The sequence below is a fragment of the Procambarus clarkii genome, chromosome 93 (assembly GCF_040958095.1).
Source record: "Procambarus clarkii isolate CNS0578487 chromosome 93, FALCON_Pclarkii_2.0, whole genome shotgun sequence".
NCBI lineage: Eukaryota > Metazoa > Arthropoda > Malacostraca > Decapoda > Cambaridae > Procambarus > Procambarus clarkii.
In genome coordinates this window covers 12161574-12186351 of record NC_091242.1, presented here as the reverse complement: position 1 = coordinate 12186351, position 24778 = coordinate 12161574, and positions in this window count along the sequence as shown.

Genomic DNA, 24778 nt, shown 5'->3' with positions numbered 1-24778 from the left:
CTGTAATGATAACATATTCTTCCTTTAAAGAGCCATACATCCACAGTGAGACCTTCCCTGCATCTCCTCCCGAAAGCACTGACACGGAGTCAGCGCTTTCCAATTCGGAAATCCTAACTGATCTTCATAATTATTTTCAGGACAATCATAGTGCACCTCTCATCAAAATCTTCAAAGAACATCAGGAGTTGTTCCGAGATGATCCACAAGAGTGTAATGTTACCCAGCACGACATCCAACTGCTCCCTGACACCCGGCCGATTCGTCAACCCTTCTACCGAATCAGCCCTAGCAAAAAGAAAGTCATGCGTGCTGAGGTACAGTACCTCTTGGATCATGGACTGGCTACACCTTGTGAGTCCCCCTGGGCCTCACCCTGTATCTTGGTGCCAAAACCCCAAGGTAAGGTGAGACTGTGCACTGACTACCGTAAATTAAATAATGTGACTGTCAAGGATGCATACCCCTTGCCAAGGATAGATGACATCCTTGACGCCATTGGTAATGTCCAGTACTTGTCCCAAGTGGACTTGCTTAAGGGGTATTACCAAGTGTGTTTAACAGAGCGAGCCAAAGAAATATCTGCCTTTATCACTCCCTTTGGACTTTTCAGGTATGAACGCTTTCCCTTTGGACTATGTAATGCCCCGGCCACCTTTCAGAGAGCTGTCAACCGCGTCATCCAGGGTTTGGATAACACCTACGCCTATTTGGATGATATCGTTGTAGCATCCAACACCTTGAGCGAACATCTGCAACGACTGTTCGCCAAGCTCCTGACAGCCGGCCTCACCATCAACCTGGGCAAGTCCCCCTTTCCCAAAGGTAAAGTGCGTTATCTGGGTCATGTAATTGGGAGTGGCAACCTGGCTCCGTTAAACACACACACTCAAGCCATCAAGCATTATCCACAGCCTACCACCAGGAAGCAGCTCCTGCGCTTCCTTGGTCTTGCCTCCTACTACCGTAGGTTTGTGAAGAATTTTAGTACGGTAGCAATACCATTAATCACTTTAACCAGTCCCAAGCAACGGTATAATTGGACCATTCAGCAAACCGTTGCTTTCGAACAACTCAAATTTCTCCTCTGTTCTAATCCTATTCTCGCCTCGCCAGATATCACCAAGCCTTTCATCCTTCATGTCGACGCCAGTGGTACCGGCATCGGGGGTGTCCTGATGCAGCAACGAGGCGAGGAGGTTCTACCTGTCAGCTACTACAGCTACAAGTTGAAACCCCACCAGAGGAACTACAGCACTATCGAGAAGGAGCTACTCTCCATCGTCCTGAATCTCCAGCACTTTGCTCCATACCTACAAGGTGCCAGGTCTACCACCATCTACTCAGACCACAATCCTCTCCGCTTCTTACATCAAGCCCAATTCAATAACCAACGTCTTCTACAATGGGCTTTATATGTGCAAGATTTCAACCTGGAGATCCGCTATATCAAGGGTTCTGACAACATCATAGCCGACGCCCTCTCCAGAGTCTGTGAAGTTGAAGCAACTAGAACTATCACTCTACCACATGAAGACGTAACTTCTTCCAGAACCGCAGGCTTCGGGGAAGAGTTGTGACGATAATCTCTTTCAAGAGAGATTGAGCCAGCTCTTCCCTACACATTTACGTCATTCAAGTACAAGATACTATATTGAAGATACGTCCACCAGTATCGCCAAAAGTTTTGCCCAGGAAGCAAAGCGTACCTTGCACCACCAGACACACCGGCTCCCGCCCGCCGTCAAACTACTCATTCTCCGCCTGCCTGTTCCTGATTGGCTGGTGTGTCGCCACACCAGCACTCACGCCACTACCTGAGTCGACGTCTGGGCCAGCAGCACGCCATACTCCTCAGAATATCCCTGTGCTCCTTGGAGTTGACATCTCTCTATAGTAGACAAAGCTCTGGCTGTCGTGTACTAAGGGAGGTGGCAGCTTGAAGCCAGTATTCTCAGCACCTGATTTGATTTATATTACCTGAACTTTATTGTCTTAGAGTAAATTTTTACTGCCATTAATTATTCATGTTGTTTTGTTTGTTGACTTGTTTTGAATTTTACGTAAGCCAAGAGATTGTCTTTATTCATATCTTGTTTTCTAGAGTAATTAAAATTTCATTGTTTATACTTTGTGTTTTGTGTGTCTTCCCATTACCTTACCACAGACAAAAGGGCAAACGATCTTCTCTTTTTTTTTTTGTTATGTGGCGAGGCCCTGCCCCCAGCTATTGAAACAGCCGAACACCAACGCTTTACCGTCAATATATATATATATATATATATATATATATATATATATATATATATATAGTGTTGGCAACACTCTCCGACGCCTGATTGCCAAGGCTGCTACGAGGGTTGTCAGCCAGCAAGCGGCTGAATTGCTGAAACCAATCCAGCTAGGATTTGGAATCCCCCAAGGCTGTGAAGCGGCTGCCCATGCAGCACGAGCATACATCACAAACATTTCTGATGAAAAGGCCCTGCTCAAACTGGACTTTAAGAATGCCTTCAACATGGTAAGAAGAGATGCAGTACTTTGTGCCGTACATCGCCATTTCCGGCCCCTCTACCCGTTCATACTATCGTGCTACAGTGGCGAGTCAAAACTGCTCTTTGGTGAACATGAAATCAGATCATGTGAAGGTGTTCAGCAAGGTGATCCTCTTGCTCCCCTTCTTTTCTGCTTAGTCTTAAAAGAAATCACCGAAAGCTTGTCCAGCGAGTTCAACATCTGGTTTTTGGATGATGGCACTATAGCTGGCACCGTAGACCACCTCTTGTCAGATATCAGGAAAATAAGGGAGCAAGAAGTAAGCCTGGGTCTCGTCCTGAACCCTTCCAAGTGTGAAGTAGTCTCCTCCAACCCAGACATCGTAGCTAGAATAAGGTCTGCCTTGCCTGGAGCCCATGTCATTAGGGCCGAGAACAGCACCCTCCTTGGAGCTCCCCTCGGGTCTAACGCCATTGAGGAGATCCTCGACAAGAAAATCGCAGACCTTAGGAGGATGGAAGACAGAATAGGTGACATCGATGCCCACGATGCTTTTTATCTCCTCACCAAATGCCTATCCCTTCCGAGGCTAACCTACTTTCTGAGGTGCGCCCCATCTTACAACAACCCAAAGCTTGACGAGTATGACCTCCTACTGAAGACCATGCTGGAAAAAGTTGTTAACCTCTCTCCCAACGAATGCCAGTGGAAACAAGCCACTCTTCCTGTCAGGCTTGGTGGCTTGGGTGTCCGCACCGCCACCCAAATTGCAGTCCCAGCCTTCCTGTCTTCCTCCTCAGCATCAGATGACCTGGTTAAGGAAATTCTACCTGACACCCTGAGTGATGTAGCGGGGATACAGGACCCCCACTACACGGAATGTGACACGAAATGGGGTGCCATGACAGACCCAGCACTCAGACCAGCCATGCCGAAAGCCAAGAAACAATCCAGTTGGGACAGCCCCATTGTAGACAAAGAAGCCACAGCTTTGCTGGAGGCAGCAACAACCCCCAGTGATCGTGCACGCCTCACAGCTGTGCAGGCTCCCCATGCAGGGGACTTCCTTCTGGCAGTCCCTATGTCTGCGACAGGCACACGTCTTGATCCGCAGGAGCTCCGTATTGCAGTCGCTCTCCGCCTTGCTGCCCCTATCCACACTGTTCACAGGTGTATTTGCGGCGAGGCAGATGCTGACGAATATGGATTGCATGGCCTGCACTGTGGAAAATCGGGTGGTTGGCACACTAGACACGACGAAGTCAACGACATCATTAAAAGAAGCCTTGCCTCTGCTCAGTGTCCAGCGGAGAGAGAGCCCCGCAACCTACTGAACCGTGACTCTGTTAGCTTTGCCGGCCGACCAGACGGAATCACACTGCGTCCGTGGAAGGGTGGCAGGCAGTTAGCATGGGACTATACTTGCGTATCCACCCTGGCAACGACATACATCACCCTCTCTGCCGGCACGGCAGGAGCCGCAGCGACACACAGAGAAAAACAAAAGTCAGTCAAGTACAGGCAATTAGATCAAAGGTACAATTTCGTTCCAATAGGGTCTGAGACCCTAGGCCCATGGGGTGAGAGTGCAAGAAGGTTTCTTAAGGATCTTGGTTCCAAGCTCATTGACACCACAAGAGACCCTAGAGCAGCAAGTTTTCTCTTTCAGCGCCTCAGTGTCGCGATCCAGAGGGGAAATGCCCGCTGCATCCTCGGTTCCTGCCCGGCGTCGGAGGAGTTCGAGGAAATCTACAGCCTCTAGGAAGCGAACTTTTTCTTGTGTCCTCTTAATGTTCATTTTTTGTATAAAATCAGATATGTAACTGTATAACCTTGCATAATAAAGTGTACATCATAATAAAAAAAAAAGGGGGGTGGTAGGAGAAGTGAACACTCTTTCGTATTCAGAGTTAAATGTCAAGTTTTTCCCTGAGTGCTCTGTGTTCCCTTCTCTGAGGCTGTGGGTCCCTATAATTACACCAGTGGTGGTACCCCCCTATATATTTCTTTTATATATATATATATATATATATATATATATATATATATATATATATATATATATATATATATATATATATATATATATGTATATATATATATATGTCGTACCTAGTAGCCAGAACGCACTTCTCAGCCTACTATGCAAGGCTCGATTTGCCTAATAAACCAAGTTTTCATGAATTAATGTTTTCTCGACTACCTAACCTAACCTAACTTTTTTGGCTACCTAACCCAACCTAACCTATAAAGATTGGTTAGGTTAGGTTAGGTAGGGTTGGTTAGGTTCGGTCATATATCTACGTTAATTTTAACTCCAATTACAAAAAATTGACCTCATGCATAATGAAATGGGTAGCTTTATCATTTCATAAAAACAAAATTAGAGTAAATATATTAATTCAGGAAAACTTGGCTTATTAGGCAAATCGGGCCTTGCATAGTAGGCTGAGAACTGCGTTCTGGCTACTAGGTACGACATTATATATATATATATATATATATATATATATATATATATATATATATATATATATATATATATATATATATATATATATATATATATATATATATATTTTATATTGACCTAATGCGGGTATAAAATCAACTAGTATTGTAAGATCTGTTCACTTGAGAATGAACCATGGAGGTTCGAAACGTCGTGCAAATTATACAAATAAGTGTAATACACTCTATAGTAAATCACTTCTTTTCTTCACCTTAAAAGTACGAAAATGAGTTTTGGAGAACTCCTATTCCAATTAAGCCCTGATGCTAAGAAAATAGTTAGAGGGATAGAAGCCCTAAACCAGAAAATAATAAATACAGAATATGCGGTCATATTCAATGAAACATGTTTGAAAGAAAACCTGCTGCCAGTATACACCAATATATATATATATATATATATATATATATATATATATATATATATATATATATATATATATATATATATATATATATATATATGTCGTACCTAGTAGCCAGAACGCACTTCTCAGCCTACTATGCAAGGCCCGAATTGCCTAATAAGCCAAGTTTTCCTGAATTAATATATTTTCTCTCATTTTTTTCTTATGAAATGATAAAGCTACCCATTTCATTATGTATGAGGTCAACTTTTTTTTATTGGAGTTAAAATTAACGTAGATATATGACCGAACCTAACCAACCCTACCTAACCTAACCTAACCTATCTTTATAGGTTAGGTTAGGTTAGGTAGCCGAAAAAGTTAGGTTAGGTTAGGTTAAGTAGGTTAGGTAGTCGAAAAACAATTAATTCATGAAAACTTGGCTTATTAGGCAAATCAGGCCTTGCATAGAAGGCTCAGAAGTACGTTCTGGCTACTAGGTACGACATATATATATATATATATATATATATATATATATATATATATATATATATATATATATATATATATATATATTTATATATATATATATATGTTGTACCTAGTAGCCAGAACGTCGTACTCGGCCTGCTATGCAAGGCCCGATTTGCCTAATAAGCCAAGTTTTCCTGAATTAATATATTTACTCAATTTTTTTTCTTATGAAATGATAAAGCTACCCATTTCATTATGTATGAGGTCAATTTTTTTTTATTGGAGTTAAAAATAACGTAGATATATGACCGAACCTAACCAACCCTACCTAACCTAACCTAACCTATCTTTATAGGTTAGGTTAGGTAGCCAAAAAAGTTTTGTAAATATATATATAATATATATATATATATATATATATATATATATATATATATATATATATATATATATATATATATATATATATATATATATATATATATATATATATATATATATATATATATATATTAGTATATTTTGGTAGCAGTCTTTCCTGTAGACATATATTATTAAATATGACCGAAAAAGTAAGATTAATAATTCTAACACGAATTTTCTCAATCTTTCGTACATTTCTTTTCACTGTTGGAGGTAAATCAAAAATCAATTCTCCAAAATTCATTTTTATTTCAAGTCTCTAGTATTTCTAGACTAGAAATATAAATGAATTTTGGAGAATTGATTTTTGATTTACCTCCAACAGTGAAAAGAAATGTACGAAAGATTGAGAAAATTCGTGTTAGAATAATAAGCCAATCTTACTTTTTCGGTCATATTTAATAATATATATATATATATATATATATATATATATATATATATATATATATATATATATATATTTATATATATATATATATATATATATATATATATATATATATATATATATATATATATATATATGTCGTACCTTGTAGCCAGAACGCACTTCTCAGCCTACTATGCAAGGCCCGATTTGCCTATTAACCCAAGTTTTCCTGAATTAATATATTTTCTCTAATTTTTTTCTTATGAAATGATAAAACTACCCATTTCGATATGTCTTAGGTCAATTTTTTTTTATTGGAGTTAAAATTAACGTAGATATATGACCGAAACTAACCAACCCTACCTAACCTAACCTAACCTATCTTTATAGGTTAGGTTAGGTAGCCGAAAAAGTTAGGTTAGGTTAGGTTAGGTGGGTTAGGTAGTCGAAAAAACATTATTTCATGAAAACTTGGCTTATTAGGCAAATTGGGCCTTGCATAGTAGGCTGGGAAGTGCGTTCTGGCTACTAGGTACGACATATATATATATATATATATATATATATATATATATATATATATATATATATATATATGTATATATATATATATATATATGTATATATATATATATATATATATATATATATATATATATATATATATATATATATATGTCGTACCTAGTAGCCAGAACGCACTTCTCAGTCTAATATGCAAGGCCCAATTTGCCTAATAAGCCAAGTTTTCATGAATTAATTGTTTTTCGACTACCTAACCTACCTAACCTAACCTAACCTAACTTTTTCGGCTACCTAACCTAACCTAACTTATAAAGATAGGTTAGGTTAGGTTAGGTAGGGTTGGTTAGGTTCGGTCATATATCTACGTTAATTTAAACTCCAATAAAAAAAATAACCTCATACATAATGAAATGGGTAGCTTTATCATTTCATAAGAAAAAAATTACAGAAAATATATTAATTCAGGAAAACTTGGCTTATTAAGCAAATTGGGCCTTGCATAGTAGGTTGAGAAGTGCGTTCTGGCTACTAGGTACGACATATATATATATATATATATATATGTCGTACCTAGTAGCCAGAACGCACTTCTCAGCCTATGATGCAAGGCCCAATTTGCCTAATAAGCCAAGTTTTCATGAATTAATTGTTTTTCGACTACCTAACCTACCTAACCTAACCTAACCTAACTTTTTAGGCTACCTAACCCAACCTAGCCTATAGAGATAGGTTAGGTTAGGTTAGGTGGGGTTGGTTAGGTTCGGTCATATATCTACGTTAATTTTAACTCCAATAAAAAAAAATTGACATCATACATAATGAAATGGGTAGGTTTATCATTCCATACTAAAAAAATTAGAGAAAATATATTATTTCAGGAAAACTGTGCTTATTAGGCAAATCGGGCCTTGCATAGTAGGCCGAGAAGTGCATTCTGGCTATTAGGTACGACATATATATATATATATATATATATATATATATATATATATATATATATATATATATATATATATATATATATATATATATATATATATATATATTAGTATATTTTGGTAGCAGTCTTTCCTGTAGACATATATTATTAAATATGACGGGAAAAGTAAGATTAGTAATTCTAACACGAATTTTCTCAATCTTTCGTACATTACGCTTCACTGTTGGAGGTAAATCAAAACTCACTTCTCCAAAATTCATTTTTATTTCTAGTCTGACGCGACACGGGCGCGTTTCGTAAAACTTATTACATTTTCAAAGACTTCACAAATACACAACTGATTAGAACTTACGTATCTCTGATTTTATATCTACATTTGAGTGAGGTGGGAGGGGTGATGTGGCATTAACACAAGACAGAACAAGAGGGGATATTAATAGGGTATTAAAAGTATCAACACAAGACAGAACAGAAACAATGGGTATTGAATAGAAGTGTTTGTAGAAAGCCTATTGGTCCATATTACTTGATGCTTCTATATTGGAGCAGAGTCTTGAGGTGGGTAGAATATAGTTGTGCAATAATTGGCTGTTGATTGCTGGTGTTGACTTCTTGATGTGTAGTGCCTCGCAAACGTCAAGCCGCCTGCTATCGCTGTATCTATCGATGATTTCTGTGTTGTTTACTAGGATTTCTCTGGCGATGGTTTGGTTATGGGAAGAGATTATATGTTCCTTAATGGAGCCCTGTTGCTTATGCATCGTTAAACGCCTAGAAAGAGATGTTGTTGTCTTGCCTATATACTGGGTTTTTTGGAGCTTACAGTCCCCAAGTGGGCATTTGAAGGCATAGACGACGTTAGTCTCTTTTAAAGCGTTCTGTTTTGTGTCTGGAGAGTTTCTCATGAGTAGGCTGGCCGTTTTTCTGGTTTTATAGTAAATCGTCAGTAGTATCCTCTGATTTTTATCTGTAGGGATAACGTTTCTATTAACAATATCTTTCAGGACCCTTTCCTCCGTTTTATGAGCTGTGGAAAAGAAGTTCCTGTAAAATAGTCTAATAGGGGGTATAGGTGTTGTGTTAGTTGTCTCTTCAGAGGTTGCATGGCTTTTCACTTTCCTTCTTATGATGTCTTCGATGAAACCATTGGAGAAGCCGTTATTGACTACCATTGGAGAAGCCGTTATTGGGTAAGGCAGGTCCTAGTCAATAACGGCTTCTCCAATGGTTTCATCGAAGACATCATAAGAAGGAAAGTGAAAAGCCATGCAACCTCTGAAGAGACAACTAACACAACACCTATACCCCCTATTAGACTATTTTACAGGAACTTCTTTTCCACAGCTCATAAAACGGAGGAAAGGGTCCTGAAAGATATTGTTAATAGAAACGTTATCCCTACAGACAAAAATCAGAGGATACAACTGACGATTTACTATAAAACCAGAAAAACGGCCAGCCTACTCATGAGAAACTCTCCAGACACAAAACAGAACGCTTTAAAAGAGACTACCGTCGTCTATGCCTTCAAATGCCCACTTGGGGACTGTAAGCTCCAAAAAACCCAGTATATAGGCAAGACAACAACATCTCTTTCTAGGCGTTTAACGATGCATAAGCAACAGGGCTCCATTAAGGAACATATAATCTCTTCCCATAACCAAACCATCGCCAGAGAAATCCTAGTAAACAACACAGAAATCCTCGATAGATACAGCGATAGCAGGCGGCTTGACGTTTGCGAGGCACTACACATCAAAAAGTCAACACCAGCAATCAACAGCCAATTATTGCACAACTATATTCTACCCACCTCAAGACTCCGCTCCAATATAGAAGCATCAAGAAATATGGACCAATAGGCTTTCTACAAACACTTCTATTCAATACCCATTGTTTCTGTTCTGTCTTGTGTTGATACTTTTAATACCCTATTAATATCCCCTCTTGTTCTGTCTTGTGTTAATGCCACATCACCCCTCCCACCTCACTCAAATGTAGATATAAAATCAGAGATACGTAAGTTCTAATCAGTTGTGTATTTGTGAAGTCTTTGAAAATGTAATAAGTTTTACGAAACGCGCCCGTGTCGCGTCAGACTAGAAATAAAAATGAATTTTGGAGAAGTGATTTTTTATTTACCTCCAACAGTGAAGCGTAATGTACGAAAGATTGAGAAAATTCGTGTTAGAATTATTAATCTTACTTTTTCCGTCATATTTAATAATATATATATATATATATATATATATATATATATATATATATATATATATATATATATATATATATATATGAATATGAAAACTCACACCCCAGAAGTGACTCGAACGGGTGTGAGTTTTCATTCGCATATAGTCCTGGGGACCATTCAGGCTTGTTCGCATATATATATATATATATATATATATATATATATATATATATATATATATATATATATATATATATATATATATATATATATATATATATATATATATATATATATATATATATATATATATATATATATATATATATATATATATATATATAAAACGCTGAACTGTAATGCCAATCCTGACCTTAAAAGCTTCATTGAATGTTGTAACAGAACCCATGAGCACCACACCAGAAACAAATACCTTTTTGATATTCCAAGAGTACGACTTAATCAAACTAGAAATACTCTACAAATCAAAGAATGTGGAATGACCTTCCCAATCATGTTAAAGACTGTACCTCTCTCAACCAGTTCAAGATAAAAACTAAGCACTACCTAATTAACTCCCTGTAACCTACATTATCCCTATAATGTCAACCCATGTCTGTTATTTTTAAACAATGCTGTTTTTCAACCAAATTGTATTTTTGCTGTTTTCCTTCCATGTTCCCTCCCTTTTTTATTTTTATATTTTCTCAACACATTTTATACTTTAATCTCAATTAGTATTAAGTTTGTAACGTACGTTTATGTTACGTTGTTTGGTTGATTAGATACACAGTGTTTAGTGAGTTTCATATTTATTTAGTAGTCCTGGATTGTTGTAGTGTTGTAGACGTTGAGACGAAGCCTGGAGCAGAGAGCTGAGTGTGGCCGGAGTCGCGGAGCTCTATGTGGGAGAGCGTTGTAGCTGGATGAGGTCGTAGTCTGCTGCCTGCTTTGTGTCGAAGCTGTAGCGTCTTGGGTCGATTAGAACTGCCTACACCGAGTACTACATTCTCGACTGGAGATTGTACTGTTTTGCTATTCAATGAATAATGAAGATGAAGCCACCCAAAAGGTGGCACGGGCATGAATAGCTCGTAAGTGGTGGCCCTTTGGAGCCATTACCAGTATCAAGAACTGATACTGGAGATCTGTGGAGGTGCAACTGCACCCTGCGTGACGGGAGATGTCTCCCGTGTTTTTTTGCTATTCTCAAATCAGTGGCTTATATACGGTGACTACACCGCACAGTAAGATAGCAGTGTGGAAAAACCGTTACCTGTAAATAGGGATAGGATTATAGCTTGTGTAATTAGTTATGCTATTAAGATGATGATACAATGGAGCGAGTATAAGTTTACTCGGTACAAGTTTTAGTCATACCATATATCACGGGAGACATCTCCCGTCACGCAGGGTGCAGTCGCACCTCCACAGATCTCCAGTATCATCTATTGTTACTGATAATGGCTCAAAAGAGCCACCACTTACGGGCTATTCATGCCCGTGCCACCTCTTGGGTGGCTTAATCTTCATCCATCCATCTATCCAAGTTTTAGTCATTAGTATTTTTCCTGCCCAAAACGCTCTGCGTAATAGTGGCTTTAGGCATTGTATGTACTAGCTCTATCTATAAATTCATCAATATTTGTATCACCCCTTGTATGTATGTACTTTACCTAAATGAACATTTGAATTTTGAATTTGATTTTGAACATAATGGGTAAGGGGTGTGAGACCTTAACATACGGCATAGTTTACACATGGTGTCATTATCATTAACACCTGTTCCATATTCCCAGTAATATTTGTACCCAAGCCTGAGCCGCATGTACACAGTCACTCCAAGCATTTCTCCTTCGACCATAAGTTAAATGGGGTTTTTGACTCACACATATGTAATGTTGCATGGTTTGATTTCTCTCATACATTATACCTCTCCTCGCCACTTCTACATGTGCCTGAATATTTCTGATTTTGCTTCTTATTTGTCTCATTGTGAAAACACATTCAGTGTCAACTTGTGGATTGATGTGGCATGTTTGGCCAAGTCATCCTCCACCTCGTTGAGTACTATTCCAAATTGAGATGGAATACACATGAATTTCATTTTGTGGTATTTCAGCTGTATCTCATTTATCCTTTTCTTGTAATTCTCAGCTTTGGACATGAAGACTGGATTCTGACTGTTTATGGAATCAAATGCTCCTCGGCTATCGACAAATACAAAAACATCTCTGTCGTCTTGACATACTTCCTCCAAACAAACCAGAATGGCCTGCAATTGAGCTTGTGTGGAAGATATATAATTACTAAGTCGAAGTTTAATTCTCCTGTCCTCAATTCCAAACTCAGTATATTCCCTTATTAGGATACCACATCCTGCCCTGCCATCCTCCGCCACTGACCCGTCACAATATACATGTAAACTATTGCCTCTTGGTAACCCAGATATCATGCTTCCATACAAAGACTGTAATTGTCCCGGTTAATGATGAATCTTTTTCACCTTGACGGGTACAATTTCGACTTCTATTTTCTGTACTTTCCAGGGAACAGACCTATTACACTGTCGAGAGGGTTTGCAGTAGTCAAGTATATCGCATTCCCTGAGGGTATGAGCTGATCCTCTCGTGTAGCATGTCTCTCGCAGTTTCCTGGAAGTGTGTACGTCACTCAAGCAAGTCTGAACGTTGTGAAACAGCTTATCCCCGAACTGCGGTGTTGCTGTGGCCGGACGGTGAGGGCTTTCCGGGGGTCGGCTCTGGAGTCCCCTGACAGACTAAGATGAGAGGTGAGGGGTGTGAGACCCCTGTGAGATGAGGGGGGGGGATGCATTTCTGACTACAGTACATACCATTAGCTCGCGGTGATATTAAAGCGAGGTACAAGAGTCAGGTGAGGACCAGGTAAGAGAGGCAGGTGAGGAGCAGGTAAGAGAGGCAGGTGAGGAGCAGGTAAGAGAGGCAGGTGAGGAGCAGGTAAGAGAGGCAGGTTAGAAGCAGGTAAGAAATGGTAAGAATAATGTTGACCAGACCACACACTAGAAGTTGAAGGGACGACGACGTTTCGGTACGACACCTACACGGTTCAAGACTTCCTCATGGAGGCCACGTCACCAAACTCTAACGACAGCACTGCTCAGCCAAAGTCGCAGGCAAAGAAAAAACGGAAAACCTAGAGGTCAACACTAACCCCACCAGCTCCATAACTGGTATAGCCAGCCCTCCAGGCTGAAAACCATCATGAAGACCCCCATCCATCGCCACATCTCTAGTATCAGCAACTGATATAGATAATGGCTCCAAAGAGCCTCCACTTACGGGCTCACCATAGCCCGTGCTACTGGAACTTATCGTTCTGAGTAGCGAATCTTAAATAACAACAACAACGACGTTTCGGTCCGTCCTGGACCATTCTCAAGTCGATTGTGAAGAGGAGATTGATTGATGAAGATTAAGCCACCCAAGAGGTGGCACGGGCATGAATAGCCCGTAAGTGGTACAATTTTTGTTTCTCAGTATTCTGAGTTTGCATTTAACCATCAAGCTGTTATCGCGGGGAAGGATACTGCTTCACAGTCTTTATGAGGGTGTCCAGCTGCTGAACACCTTTGTTGACCAGGAGAGTGGCAGTGTTGATGGCTTCAGGGTGGCCACTGCATGATTCAGGAACTCTTAAAGCTCTTCTAAGGTCACTGGTTGCTTCACATTCCAGAAGATAGTGCAGTAATGGCTTTTCTGTGACAGTTTGGCAGAAGATGTACTCTCTCTGTCGGGGTTCACCAATCTCCCAGTTGCATCTGTAACCTAGACGTAGTCTATATAACCTAACTGCAATTTCCCTGTGGATTCCTTTTGGGATATTTAACCTTTCTAGTTTGGTTGCCTGAAGATACCATATTGCAGATGGCGAACCTTCAGCTATTCTCTGGTGCAGGTAGGCTTTGTTGAGATGTGAGAGTTTTTTGGTGATGATGTTTTTTATGTTCTCTAGGCTGGGTTGAATTGTTTTATGTATCAATGGATGACGAGTTGCCAATTTAGCAATTTCATCAGCTTTTTCATTTAATGGGATTCCAATATGGGATGGGATCCAGTTTAAAGTTATGTTGAGTCCTTTGCCTTTAGCGACTGCTCCAAGATACAAAATGGTGGTAATTATTTCCACATTATCTTTCCACTGTTTTTGTCCTAATATTTGAAGTGCAGCTTTTGAGTCTGTGTGTATGATTGCATTTTGAGTGTTTTGTGCAATCACATATGCGAATGCCTGTTGTATGGCAAACAGCTCAGTTTGGGTTGATGATACTAGTCCTCCCAGTCTCCAATATGCCTGTACGCTGGCCGTGCAAAGAGCAGCGCCAGCACTCTCATATTCTGTGTCCACCGATCCGTCTGTGAAGATGTGGGTGGCTCCTGCTACTGCTATGCTATACATTTGCTCTTCTATTATGCGCCTTAGGATTGTCGGATCATAGGCAGCCTTTTTCATTGGGAGACTTTCTATTACTATTTTGAAAGTAGGCTCTTCCCACGGCGCGGAAGGAGTGTAATTTGGATGTGGATGATCACGCTCTCTATCAAGAATCATGTTTTTTAAATGTAGTCTGTTTAGGACTTTTCCTGCTCTTGCAGCCCAAGAGTTTCCATTGTTTTGGCCTAGTCCAGCCACCAAGGCCTGCCGTACTGGGATTGGATCAGAAGAAATAATTATCTTACTGACAATTGTAGCTGTCCTTTGTGATATTCTTTCTTGTAGAGAGGGCAAACCCGTCTCCAGTCTAAGAGTTTCAAGCCTGGTCCACATGGGGGCTCCCAGTGCGGCTCTCATAGCACTGTTTTGGGCAACTTCAAGCTTTTTCCACTGTTGGTGTGATAGATTTGTGAGTGCAGGTGCGGCATAATCGATCACTGATCTGACTGCCTGTACATAGTATGTGCGAAGGACTTGCAGATTGGCTCCTCCAGAAAGGGAGGTTAGCGACCTGAGAATTGCCGTCCGGGCCGCAGTTCGCTCTCTCAAGTAAGTGACCTCAGCATTAAAATTCATGTGTGTGTCCAGGATGATTCCTAGATACCGATAGGTGTCGACCCATTCAATTGGTTGACCCTGTACTGTGAGTTGGATGTTGGGCTTCGCTATTTTTATAGGCATGGCCTTTGACTTTGAGGGGTTGAGTTTGATCCCAATCTGTTTTGACTCTTTACTGATGCAGTCTAAGCATTTGGGTGCAAGGCGCGCCGCATCCCTTCCTTTTATGATGATGACAAAGTCGTCCGCGTAGTTTAGCAGCCTGCAGTGATGTGGAATGAAGAGGAGGTAGAAACAGGCAATACATAGGCAAGAGAGAGCTGAGGAGGAAAGTAAGGTGTAGGGGACAGTAGTAATATGAGAACTGCAGAGGGCCTATTGGCCCATACGAGGCAGCTCCTATTATAACCACCGAATGAGAAGGAGATATTAATAGGAATAAGAAGAGGATAACAAGGGAGCGTAGGAGAAGACAATGAACAGAAAAAGGGGAGAAGAGAGAAAGAAAAGGAAAGAGAAAGAAAGATAAATGGAAGGGGTAAGCTTATGTTAAGTCACGTTTGTTAGAAAGATCAGAGCATTTGAGTATATACTGTGAAAGGGAAGAGTCCACAGCAACAAAGCCAGGACTCAAGTTCATGTTGGGTACATTGTGTATAAGAGCTGATTCTACAAGACGGCGTTTGTGTAGAGTAGAGGCAGGAAAGATTATTTTGGAGGAAGACCAATCAATAGTGTGTGGTCTGGTCAACATACTTCAGCCACGTTATTGTGACTCATCGCCTGTATATGGTTAGAAAAGGATGAAAGTAAAAGTAGAGTATGGCAGGGGCTTTATCAATGCAGATTAGGCAAAGTTTCAGGAATCTTTCGAAATTTGGCACCAGAACTACACTCCTCCTGACAACACCGATGAAATTAAAAAAAATTAGTAAATGCAATACATAGAGCAGCAAAGCACGGAATTCCTAGGAGGAAAGTAATTAACCAACAACATAAGAACCACTGGTATTATAGTAATAGGATAAAAATAACTACATAACAGACTAAATTCTGCATGAAACAATTTCAGAAGAGATAGAACCAAAGTTAATTTAGAACTTCTTAGAGCTGTTGAGATGTGCCCGAAGAAACAAAAAAACTCAGAGAAGAAAAATGGCTCGAGTGATGTGCCAAGCACAATCAGCATACATCATTTGGCGCCATCTGGAAGCAGATCAACAGGGCCGAAAGAAAATCCCCTCCTCCTCCGCCCCATTATATTTCATCCAGAGCAAGAAGAAGTAAGATTAGGAAATCTATTTACTTCAAGGGCCTTCAAGACCAACCTTTACGAACAAAAATTAGAATAAGGATAGGTCCATTAAAAACTGGGACAGGTCAGATAACTGATAAGGACGAAGAGATGTGTAGTAAGAGCATAAGAATGAAGATAACTGCAGAAGGCCTATTGGCCCATACGAGGCAGCTCCTATTTATAACCACCCAATCCCACTCATATATATTTCAAGTATATTGAAACAATCGAGGCACCCTATCTCCATCAAGGTACGCGGTAAATGGTTCCACAAATCAACAACCCTCTTACCGAACAAGTATTAACCCATGTCTTTCCTAAATCTCATCTTATCCATTATATATACCCATTGTTTCTTCATCTGTCTTGTGTTGATACTTTTAATATCATATTAATATCCCCTTTGTTATGCTCATTCATCTACTTGTACATCTCTATCGTGTCAACTCTAATTCTTCGCCTTTCTAGAGAATGTAATTTAAGTTGAAATGTTGAATGTAATTTCAACAAATGTAATTTAAGCTCTGTCAATCTTTCTACATATGAGTCTTGTTTCTTAGACTCCTACTGTTAGTGTAATACACCGTAAAAATATGTTTTTAATTTGGGGGATTAACGTTGTCATCCTATGCCAAGCACGTTCTAGTGAATTTATATCCATTCTATAGTACAGCGACCAAAACTGAACTGCATAATCTAAATAGGGTCTAACCAGAGCAAGATATAGCTGAAGAACAACACCAGGTGTCTTATTATTAACGCTTCGATTAATTAATATCAGTGTCCTATTAGCCTTATTATGAACACTTATGCATTGATTTTTGGGTTTTAAATTTGAACTAATAATAACTCCCTGATCCCTTTTGCAATCCGGTTTCGCAATCTCAACACCATCTTGCTCGTATCTTGTAACTCTATCATCATTAATTAGCCTCAAAACCTTACATTTATCAGCATTAAACTGCATCGGCCAACCTTTCTGACAATTTCAAAACCCCATTTAGATCGTCTTGAAGTGATAGTGAGTCTGTTTCCGTGTTTATTTCCCTCCCGGTTTTTGTATCATCTGCAAATTTGCAAATATTGCTACTCAAACCTGAATCCATATCATTTATATATATTATAAATAACTGAGGTCCAAGGACAGAGCATTGAGGTACTCCACTTACAACCTTTTCCCACTCTGATTTTCAATTATCTTTTTCGATACAACTGAAAAAAATATGGATTTTATTTGCTTGCCCTGCTAGGCGAAATTCATACTTTCTTTTAGCCCTCCTTATCTCTATTTTAACATTTCTAACCAGTTGAACGAATTCTGGTTCTAAACTGACTTCTCCATTATTAATTCTTTTGCACAAAGCTATCTTTCTACCTATAGGTTTTTCAGTTACTTTGTTATTCATTTCGGGTCATTAGTATTTGGTTTATTAAATTTTATGGTATACCACGTTCCTGTGCTTTGCATACAATTTTTTTGTAATAAGTTATATTTTGAATCCACATCGAAATCCCTTTTTACTTCACCCATCTCTGAGTTCACGTCTCGCTCCAAGACCGCCCACCCCCCTATGCCTAAGAATTTCCATTCTATATCACCCCAAAAATTTCTTAGGCTAATAAAATCAGCTTTAAAAATCTGGCACTTTAATAGAATTTTCTCCTACAGATCTGTTCCATTCTAAGCTAAATCTGATTTCTTTGTGATCTCTGTTCCCTAGCTCCCTCCCAATTTCAGTGTCATTAATTTGAGTTTTCCTGTTAGTTAACAATAAATTTAAAATATTATTTTCCCATGTAAGTTCCTTAATGTGTTGCGTAAGAAAGCAATCGTCAATTAATTCAAGAAAATTTTCTGCTTCATTATTCCCTGTTTTGTTAAACTAGTTTATTCCACTAAAATTAAAGTCACCCATGACATTAATACTGTTAGACCTAGATGCTCTAGATATTTCATCCTATAGATGCTTTGCTTCCATCCTGTCTTAGTTTGGTGGCCCATATTTAACTCCTATTATATGATAATAGTTTTTTTTGTTTAATTCTAGCCAAATAGTTTCTGTGTGTGGCTTAGTTTTTATTCCCTCTTTGAGACTACATTTAAAATTTTCCCTAACATATACACTATTCCCCCTTTTCGTCTAATACATCTATCTGTGTGAAATAGTTTAAGTCCATTTATTTGATATTCAGCTAATAGTTCTCTATTTTCTACATTCTTTCACGTTTCGGTAAGTACAATAATATATTTTTTTTCTGTGCAGACAAGAGCATGTAAATCGTTAAATTTGTTTCATAGATACTTACTGTTAGTGTAATATACCCTAAGTGTATTGATATTTAGAGGCCCTTTTCATTCACTGATCAATTTGCCAATTCGTTTCCCACACAGACACATACTTTTATTACCTCCTTTCTGCATATCAATTCCCATACCACTATCTACTAACAGTTTAAACCCAAACAAACACCTCCAACTACAGGTTCCAACGAGTTCGCAACAGCAACAACCCCAGCCCTAGATAGATGAACCCCATTCTGAGCATACATGTCATTTTTCCATAGAAGTGTTCCCAGTTACCTTTGAAAGATATTGCATTTGAATTGTAACAGTTGTCCAGCCGGCAATTGACACAAAGTGCCTTCAACAATCAGTCATTTCCAACTCTCTTTCTTGGAAGAATGCCAAATATGATTGGGATTCCTCTGTTGCTCCTAACTAATTTTTTTGCTGTCCTAAACCTCTGTATCAGTGCCTCACTCCTAACTCGTCCAATGGGTAAATATAGACATGGGTAAATACAGGTTCGGTAACAGTGTTGTTGATTTGTGGAACCAATTACCACGAAACTTTGTGGAGGTATGGTCCCGCTATTGTTTAAAACGTGGGTTGGACATGTATATGAGTAGGATTGATTAAAAGGAACTTTAAATAATAAAGCTGCCTAAAATAGGAGATATATAAATAGGAGCTGTCTCATAGGGGCAAATAGGAATTCTGCAGTTACTTTTATTCTTATGCTCCTTATCTCTTTTTTAACATTTCTAACAAGCTGGACAAATTCTTGTTCTAAACTGACTTGCCCATTCCTAATCCTTTTGTACCAAGCTCTCTTTCTATCTATGAGGTTCTTCAGATCCTTTGTTATCCATTTCGGGTCATTATCATTTGATCTATTCAATTTGTATGGTATGCTATGTTCGTGTGTTTTGCCTAGATATATTTTTAAATAAGTTACATTTTTAATCCATATCGAAATCCCATTTTACATCACCCATCGCTGGGTTCACACCTCCCTCCAAGACCAGCCCACCCCCAATGTCCAGGACTTTCTAGCCTATTTCACCCCCAAAAATTCTTAGATCATTAAAATTAGCTTTTAAAAAATCTGGCACTTTAACAGAATTTTCTCCTACAAATCTATTCCACTCTATGCTAAATCTGATTTCTTTGTGATCACTGTTTCCTAGATCACTCTCTCTTTTGATTTCATTATTTTGAGTTTCCCCTGTTAGTTAACATTAAGTCTAAAATATTATTTTACAGATTTGGTTCCTTAATGTGTTGCTTAAGAAAGCAAATGTCAATTAATTCTATATTTTTATATATTTTTAATATACAAGAGTTGGTACATTCTTGTACAGCCACTAGTACGCTTAGCGTTTCGGGCAAGTCCTTAATCCTATGTTCCCCGGAATACGATCCCAGAAAAGAATCATTTAACGACCAGGTACCCATTTTACTGTTAAACAGACGCTACAGTTAAGGATTTGCATCCAGTAAATCCTCCTCGGCCAGAATATGAACCCAGTATAAAGCCCTCGTGGAACGCCAGGACCGAACGCCGAAGTATTACCGTTTCGCTACAGAGACTGTAATTCTCCGTAAATCGTCTGCTTCATTATTCCTTGTTCTGTTAATCAATTTTATTTAACTAAAATTAAAGTTACATATGATACAAATACCGTTTGACCTAGATGCTCTAGATATTTCATTCTACAGATGCTTTGATTCCATTCTGTCCAAGTTTGGTGGCCTGTATATAACTCGTATTTTAAGATTTGTCGCTTTTTCGTTTAAATCTTGCCATGTGGGAACCGACCTGTGAGATTTATATTTATTTAATTTATATGAATTTATATTTACGTTAATTTATATTTTCGATACCAATTCGTATGATGTCCAGCAGACTGTATTCCTGCAATATTCCCACAAATCGACTCTTAACACATTAGGGGGGTTATTAATTAAATATAAATATATATATATATATATATATATATATATATATATATATATATATATATATATATATATATATATATGTCGTACCTAGTAGCCAGAACTCACTTCTCAGCCTACTATTCAAGGCACGATTTCCCTAATAAGCCAAGTTTTCCTGAATTAATATATTTACTATAATTTTTTTCTTATGAAATGATAAAGCAACCCTTTTCTCTATGTATGAGGTCAATTATTTTTTATTGGAGTTAAAATTAACGTAGATATATATGACCGAACCTAACCAACCCTACCTAACCTAACCTATATTTATAGGTAAGGTTAGGTTAGGTAGCCAAAAAAAGCTAGGTTAGGTTAGGTTAGGTAGGTTAGGTAGACGAAAAACCATTAATTCATGAAAACTTGGCTTATTAGGCAAATCGGGCCTTGAATAGTAGGCTGAGAAGTGCGTTCTGGCTATTAGGTACGACATATATATATATATATATATATATATATATATATATATATATATATATATATATATATATATATATATATATATATATATATATATATATATATATATATATATATATATATATATATATATATATATATATATATATATATATATTAGTATATTTTGGTAGCAGTCTTTCCTGTAGACATATATTATTAAATATGACGGAAAAAGTAAGATTAATAATTCTAACACGAATTTTCTCAATCTTTCGTACATTACGCTTCACTGTTGGAGGTAAATAAAAAATCACTTCTCCAAAATTCATTTTTATTTCTAGTCTGACGCGACACGGGCGCGTTTCGTAAAACTTATTACATTTTCAAAGACTTCACAAATACACAACTGATTAGAACTTACGTATCTCTGATTTTATATCTACATTTGAGTGAGGTGGGAGGGGTGATGTGGCATTAACACAAGACAGAACAAGAGGGGATATTAATAGGGTATTAAAAGTATCAACACAAGACAGAACAGAAACAATGGGTATTGAATAGAAGTGTTTGTAGAAAGCCTATTGGTCCATATTTCTTGATGCTTCTATATTGGAGCGGAGTCTTGAGGTGGGTAGAATATAGTTGTGCAATAATTGGCTGTTGATTGCTGGTGTTGACTTTTTGATGTGTAGTGCCTCGCAAACGTCAAGCCGCCTGCTATCGCTGTATCTATCGAGGATTTCTGTGTTGTTTACTAGGATTTCTCTGGCGATGGTTTGGTTATGGGAAGAGATTATATGTTCCTTAATGGAGCCCTGTTGCTTATGCATCGTTAAACGCCTAGAAAGAGATGTTGTCTTGCCTATATACTGGGTTTTTTGGAGCTTACAGTCCCCAAGTGGGCATTTGAAGGCATAGACGACGTTAGTCTCTTTTAAAGCGTTCTGTTTTGTGTCTGGAGAGTTTCTCATGAGTAGGCTGGCCGTTTTTCTGGTTTTATAGTAAATCGTCAGTTGTATCCTCTGATTTTTGTCTGTAGGGATAACGTTTCTATTAACAATATCTTTCAGGACCCTTTCCTCCGTTTTATGAGCTGTGGAAAAGAAGTTCCTGTAAAATAGTCTAATAGGGGGTATAGGTGTTGTGTTAGTTGTCTCTTCAGAGGTTGCATGGCTTTTCACTTTCCTTCTTATGATGTCTTCGATGAAACCATTGGAGAAGCCGTTATTGACTAGGACCTGCCTTACCCTACAGAGTTCTTCGTCAACTTGCTTCCATTCTGAGCTGTGGCTGAGAGCACGGTCGACATATGCGTTAACAACACTCCTCTTGTACCTGTCTGGGCAGTCGCTGTTGGCATTTAGGCACATTCCTATGTTTGTTTCCTTAGTGTAGACTGCAGTGTGGAAACCTCCGCCCTTTTCCATGACTGTTACATCTAGAAAGGTCAGCTTCCCATCCTTTTCCATCTCGTAAGTGAAACACAGCACGGAACTCTGCTCAAATGCCTCCTTCAGCATTAAGTTTTACGAAACGCGCCCGTGTCGCATCAGACTAGAAATAAAAATGAATTTTGGAGAATTGATTTTTGATTTACCTCCAACAGTGAAGCGTAATGTACGAAAGATTGAGAAAATTCGTGTTAGAATTATTAATCTTACTTTTTCGGTCATATTTAATAATATATATATATATATGCGAACAAGCCTGAATGGTCCCCAGGACTATATGCAACTGAAAACTCACACCCCAGAAGTGACTCGAACCCATACTGCCAGGAGCAACGCAACTGGTATGTACAGGACGCCTTAATCCGCTTGACCATCATGACCAGACAAAAGGAAGTGATAGCCGAAGCTATTTGAACCACTTCCCCGCCGGCACTCGGATGGTAATCATGGGCATAGCATTTTATCAAATCACCTCATTCTTTGGGGCACACGTGAGGAACACAAATGCGAACAAGCTTGAATGATCCCAGGACTATATGCAACTGAAAACTCACACCCCAGAAGTGACTCGAACCCATACTGCCCGGAGCAACGCAACTGGCAACTGATTAGGCAAATCGGGCCTTGCATAGTAGGCTGAGAAGTGTGTTCTGGCTACTAGGTACGACATATATATATATATTGGTGTATACTGGCAGCAGGTTTTCTTTCAAACATGTTTCATTGAATATGACCGCATATTCTGTATTTATTATTTTCTGGTTTAGGGCTTCTATCCCTCTAACTATTTTCTTAGCATCAGGGCTTAATTGAAATAGGAGTTCTCCAAAACTCATTTTCGTACTTTTAAGGTGAAGAAAAGAAGTGATTTACTATAGAGTGTATTACACTTATTTGTATAATTTGCACGACGTTTCGAACCTCCATGGTTCATTCTCAAGTGAACAGATCTTACAATACTAGTTGATTTTATACCCGCATTAGGTCAGGTGATAATACAATGAAGGTGAAAACATGGGGGGATACATAAGGGATAAACATAGGGGCTGCAGAAGGCTTATTGGCCCATACGAGGCATCTCCTATCTAAACACAAAGATTAATCCAGTGTAATTGGCCTGTTATGTTGGACATTGTCTTCTGTGTTGGCATCGATATGTTCTTGTCTTGTCCTTACTCTCATGGTGGGTAGAGTAAATAGTTCCGTGATTTGGGTGTTCATGGTAGGTCGCTCTATTCTTATGTGAATTGCCTCAAGAATTTGTAATCTTCTTGAATCTTGGGTTTTGTCTATTATGCAAGTATTCTTGTTCAACATTTCTCTTGTTAGAGTAATGTCATGGGCTTGTCTCATGTGATTCCTAGGGGCACCAGATTGAAGATGGCATGTCAAACGCCTCGTCAGCTTGGTCGACGTCATACCTATGTACTTACATTGAAGGTTACATCCTTCGTGGGGGCAAGTGTACATGTATACAACGCTTGACTGCTGTAGAGGGTTCTCCGTCGGCTTCGGGCTGTTTTTGATAAGGAGTTCGGAAGTCTTCTTGGTTTTGTAGAATATTATCAGGTTTATGTTTTGGTTAGGAGTAGTGCTTTTTACTCCTTTACGGATTATTTCTTTCATTATTCTTTCCTCTTTTATATGTTCACTGTGCATGGTTGATTTGTAATATAATTTTATTGGGGGTGTTGTGGTTTCTGTTCTAGGTTCTGAATTATACCAACGGTCCAAGTGTCTTCTTATAGCAGCGTTTATTTCCGCGTTGCTATATCCGTTGTTCACCAATACCTGAGTTACTCTTTCAAACTCTCTACTCACGTTGCTCCATTCAGAGCAGTGGGTAAGCGCTCGACGAATATAAGCATTGAGAACACTGGCTTTGTATCTTTGGGGGCACTCACTTCTACCGTTCAGGCATAATCCTATGTTGGTGGGCTTGGTATATACGTTGGTGCTTAAAGAGGTTCCTGTTTTTGTTATTAGTACATCCAAGAATGGCAGACTGTTATTTTCACTATTTTCATGT